The sequence below is a fragment of the Muntiacus reevesi genome, chromosome 6 (genome assembly GCF_963930625.1).
Source record: "Muntiacus reevesi chromosome 6, mMunRee1.1, whole genome shotgun sequence".
In the NCBI taxonomy this organism is placed as follows: Eukaryota; Metazoa; Chordata; class Mammalia; order Artiodactyla; family Cervidae; genus Muntiacus; species Muntiacus reevesi.
In genome coordinates, this window is record NC_089254.1 from 101,286,101 (window position 1) to 101,292,100 (window position 6,000).

Consider the following 6,000-nt stretch of genomic DNA (forward strand, 5'->3'; position numbering starts at 1 on the left):
AAGGGACTATTTCAGGACTGGGAAATTCTGAGATGAGAAATAAGGCACAAGAGTAACACAAAGGGAGTAAAACAGAAACAGATAATCAAGAAAACTTTTGCCTGCTTTGGGCTCAGAGTCTTTAAACCATGGACACACATTCCTGCGTCCCACGCGTTCACAAAGATCTGAGATTCCAACCACAGCAGTGCTTTGTCTGCCTTCCTTCCTGCCCTCAACCCAAAGAGCTGTCCATCTGTCCTCTCATTCTTGACATCTGTTAAACTTGCTGTGTTCCTGAAACTCTTCGAGGTAAACGTTTCAGCCTATGCTTCTGTTCCTGCTCAGAATGTGCTTAGAAGGAGATTCATTGTCAGAGAAGCAATGAGGAGACAGATAATAAGCATGGGGCTTAAGAAGTAGGAAAAGAGTCAAAAAGGAGAATTATTGCCATAGAAACCTCTTTCATTCCTGCCTGGCTTCACTGAGGCCTGAGGAGCTGGCACTTTGCTGTGGAGACACTTCTGATTCAAGAAGATTTATAGACGCAGCTCATGAGGCCCTTATGCTTTAAAAACTCAGAGCTGGGTGAAAAGAAATTACAGAACTATTAAAAAACATTTTAGTCTTGTTAAAATGTATTTTTTTTTAAAAAGGATCAAGTCTGACATAGCTTTCTCACTGAGGTACTATAAGAGACAGTCTGCACAGTTGGAGGTGATGAGTTGTTGGTTTTTTTTTTTTTTTTTCTGTGAAACAGACTTTATTCTCAAGTGTGATTTTTCCCAGAGGTACAAGATACAGGTGCTTAGAAAAATGGACTTTGCTTTAGGGACTTCCCTGGTACAAGATACAGGTGCTTAAAAAAATGGACTTTGCCTTAGGGACTTCCCTGGTGGTCCACTGGTTAAGAATCTGCCTTCTAGTGCAGGGAATGCAGGTTCGATCCCTGGTCGGGGAACTAAGATCCCACATGCCAGAGTAACTAAGCCTACACACCACAGCTACTGAATCTGTGGTGATGAGTTTTAACAGGCTTTTGAAAATTATCACAAGGGGCTTTCAGGTAGAGGAGCATACAGGAGAAGGAAGAGGTTGTTTTGCACTAAAATACGTAAATAAAGTACAATTTAAAAATTGAGCTGCCTTCTAAGAATGGAAAGACTTAGTCAGGGGCATGGGCTTCCCAATGGCATTAGGAACACCATGCACCTACCTGCCCACAGAACTCTGTTTCAGCGGGTGGGGCAAGGAGAAAATATTTCCTTTAGGCATACTAACACAAAATCAAACCTGTTCTTGCAATGAGCTTCAAATGCCAGTAAGATAATTTGATGACTGCAGTGGCAGAAGGCAGGAAAGCTGTTGGAAAAAGGCTGTCTAAAGAGACTATAATTAGCAGTTTCCCTAATTATCCACATGGTTCACCATGCTCCATGGATGGGCTCTCAGGTTAGTGCAGTTTGGGGCTCAGCTTAGGGCTGGGGGTGAGGGAGGGTTGTTATCTTTAAATTTCAAACATTATTAAAGGCTTCCTTCTGTGGCAGGAAACTCAAAGTCTATCTAAAGGAAAAATACAGTATGAACCCAAAATTAGAGCCCAAAGTGAAATATTTCCATTAAAAGTTTAACCAGATAGGTAGAAGGATAAAAAGAAATCTTCCCTCATTATGAAATCCAAAGAAAACTACTCTTAACATTAAAATTTTTATTCCTTCTCCCCTTCTTAAAAACATATTTGCAAATTGCACATAGTTAATCAATTATTAAAAATAAGTTTTGGAAATAATTGTAGATTCACAGGAAGTTGTAAAAAAATTTACAGAGAGTTTCTGTGTATTCTTCACCTAGTTTTCCCTAATGGTAACATCTTATGTAACTATAGTACAATATTACAGCCAGGAAACAGACATTGGTACAATCCACAGAGCTTATTCCAACTTCACCAGTTCTGTATTCACTCATTTGTGTGTATGTATATATAATTCTGTGCTGTTTTTATCACAGGTGTATATTTATGTAACCACCACAATCAAGATACAGAACTGCTCCATCACCACAAAGCTTCCACATGCTACCCCTTTATAGTCACATATACCCTAGCAACATACAATTTTAATTTTTGCATTCTTTCACTGTTATGACCCTAGGAAAATATTACTGAACAAGCAAAAATCCCTGCTCTATTGAGAAAATACAAAGATTTTCACAATGAATACAGGTGTATCTTGGGGATATTGCATGTTCAGTTTCAGACCACCACAATAAAGTGAATCTTCAAATAAAAAATAAGCAACACATGAATTTTTTGGTTTCCCAGTATACGTAAAAGTTATGTTTACCTTATACTATGGTCTATTAAGTGTGCAATAGCATTATGTCTTTAAAAAAATTGTGTGTGTGTATGTGTGCATGCGCATGTACTCAATTGTATCCAACTCTTTGAGACACCATAGACTATAGCCCACCAGGCTCCTATGTCCATGGAATTTTTCAGGCAGGAATACTGGAGTGGGTTTCCATTTCCTACTTCAGGGGATCTTCCTAACTCCAGGATTGAACCTGCGTCTCCTGTACTGGCAGGAGCATTCTTTACCACTGAATCACTTGGGAAGACCAAGAAGAAAGGCTTTCCCACCCTTGATTAAAAAATTTTATTGCTTAAAAGATGTTAACCACCATCTGAGTTTTCAGGGACTCATAATCTTTTTGCAGTAGTAACATCAAAGAGCACTGATCACAGATTCCCATAATAAACATAATAATAATGAAAATTTTGAAATATTGCAAAGACTAGCGAAATGTGACACAGAGACACAACATGAGCAATTGCTGTTGGAAAAATGGTGCCAATAGATTTGCTTGATGCAAGGTTGCCACAAAACTTAAATTTATTTAAAAAATGCATATCTGGGAAGCTCAGTAAAATGAAATATTTCTGTAGAAAAAAAAATAAGAGGACAGGGAAGCCTGGTGTGCTGCAGTTCATGGGATTGCAGAGAGTCAGACATGACTGAATGAACAACAGCTGGAAAGAACTACTCACGGGTGTTTTTGTGATTTTAGGAAAGGCATGTCTCTACAAATCTAAGAAGCTATCTTCTGGGTTTCAGGCAGATGGGACAAAAAGACTGAGGAGATTGAGGGTGAGAAATACTAAAGATTTTTTCAGATAATAAAGGCAGATAGAAAAGCAAACCAAATAGCAAACCAAAACCAATTCCACTTAGCTGTTGGTGCTTAAGCTAGGAAATTGACTCTGGTAGGGACAGAAGGCAGGTGTTGAAAAATATCAGAGAGGCAACTGCTGACAGATAGCTTGAAGTACTTTTCCTGATTATCTGTGTGAGTCATCCTTTTATAGGTCAAAGTTATGCTCATGTTGGTGCCTTCAGGTCAGGGCAGGACAGTGACCTGAGACTGAAGCTTTGAAGTTCCATGGGTTAATCTTTTTTACGTTCTTTGAGGGTCTCCTCTCTGTGGTTATAGCCTGGGCACAAGCTTTTTAAAGAAAAATCAAATAGAAAAGGAAATTCATTTTTTTTCTTTCTTTCTTCTCTTATAGCATTTTAACAGAAAACTGGAAAGAAGAAAAAATCCAGTCATTATAGCACCCCTGTTGTTTACCAAGTTTCCACATATCATACTCATCCAGTATTGATAGTTGAAATTGTGTGTGTGCTTAGTCACTCAATCGTGTCTGACTCTTTGCAACCCCATGGACTGTAGCCCACCAGGCTCCTCTGTTCATGGGATTTTTCAGGCAAGAATATGGGAGTGGGGTGCCATTTCCTTCTCCAGGGAAATCTTCTTGACCTAGGGATCTGATCTGCATCTCCCATGTCTCCTGCATTGCAGGCAGATGATTTCCTGCTGAGCCATAGGGGAGGCCAAGCAATAGATGGAAACTTCAGCTAATTAAAGCTGAAGATGCATCTATTAAGGGGTACAAAATAGCTCATTGAGTCTCTGAGAATCAGGCTTGGAGTTGAGCCGTGTCATGCAGAAGGGTCAAAACTCATTCTGCAGAACTGGTCTGTTGAGGACACCACACCAAAGTCTTCCCTGAGCCTTGACGGTGTATTGTGTGTTGCAGATACCCCTAGGGCAGTGCCATCACTACTGATTCTAGAAACTGGACTTGCTACGGCTTCTAGTGCCAGCCTTTGTTGTTGTTGTTCAGTCCCTAAGGTGTGTCCAACGTGACCCCCATGGACTGCAGCACTCCAGGTTTCCTTGTTCTTCACTGTCTCTTGGAGCTTGCTCAAATTCATTTCCACTGAGTCAGTGATGCCATCCAACCATCTCATTCTCTGTCACCCCCTGTTCCTCCTGCCCTCAATCTTTCAACGTCAGGGTCTTTTCCATTAAATCAACTCTTCCCATCAGGTGGCCAAAAGTATTGGAGCTTCAGCTTCAGCATTTGTCCTTCCGATGAATATTGAGGGTTGATTTCCTTTAAGATCAATTGGTTTGATCTTGCAGTCCAAGGAGCCCTCAAGAGTCTTCTCCAATATCATAGTTCAAAAGCATCAATTCTTCAGCACTTAGCCTTCTTTATGGTCCATAGAGAAGTTTTGGACCATACCTTTGACTAGATGGATCTTTATCAGCAAATGATGTCTCTGCGTTTTTAACATGCTGTCTAGGTTTATCCTAGCTTTTCTTCAAAGGAGTGAGCATCTTTTAATTCTGTGGCTACAGTCACCATCTGCATTGATTTTGGAGCCTGGAAAATAATGTCTGTCATTTTCATTTTCCTTCCCATTTATTTGCCATGAAATGATGGGATTGGATGCCATGATCTTAGTTTTTTGAAAGTTGAGTTTTAAGCCAGCTTTTTCACTCTCCTCTTACACCTTCATCAAGAGGCTCTTTAGTTCCTCTTCACTTTCTGCCATTAGGGTGGTATCATCTACATATCTAAGGTTGTTAATATTTCTCCTGGCAATCTTAATTCCAGCTTGTGACTCATCCAGCCTGGCATTTTGTATGATGTACACTGTACGTAAGTTAAACAATCAGGGTGACGATATCTAGCCTTGACGTACTCCTTTTCCAATTTGGAACCAGTCCATTGTTCCATATCTGGTTCTGTTGCTTCTTGACCTGCATACAGATTTCTCAGGAGGTGGGTAAGATGGTCTGGTATTCCCATCTCTTTAATAATTTTCCACAATTTGTGATGATCCACTATAATCAAAGGCTTTAACCTAGTCAATGAAACAGAGGTAGATATTTTCCTGGAATTCTTTTGCTTTTTCTATGGTCCATTGGATGTTGCCAGTTTGATCTCTAGTTCTTCTGACTTTTCTAAATCCAGTTTGCACATCTGGAAGTTCTTGGTTCACATACTGTTGAAGTCTAGCTTGAAGGATTTTGAACATTATCTTGCTAACATTTGAAATGAGTGCAATTGTACAGTAGTTTGAACATTCTTTGGCATTGATCTTCTTTGGGATTGAAATGAAAACTGACTTTTTCCAGTCCTGTGGCCATTGCCGCGTTTTCCAAATTTGCTGACATATTTAGTGCAGCACTTTCACAACATCGTTTTTTAGGGTTTGAAATAGCTCAGCTGGAATTCCATCACCTCCACTAGCTTTCTTCATTGAATATACTCTATGATTTTATTTATGTATAATTCTTGAAATGCTAAAACTATAGATAGAACAGATGGTAATCACCAGATGTTAAGTAGAGGATAGAGGCTGGACAGAAATAGATGTGCCTATAAAAGGACAACATGAAGGATTCTGTGGTGATGGAAATGCTCTGTATCTTCACTATATAAGTGCCAATATGTTGTGATACTATATTATTACATTATCATATTAATCATATCACATGACTATAACTACATAATTACATTATGTATCATACTATCTTATGATATTGTACTGTAATGCAAGATATTACCATTGGAGGAAACTGGTCAAAGGGTATAAGAGGTAATTCTGTATTATTTCATATGATGCATTGATTCACTGTAAGTACAAGCTTTAATTAAAATAAAGTTTG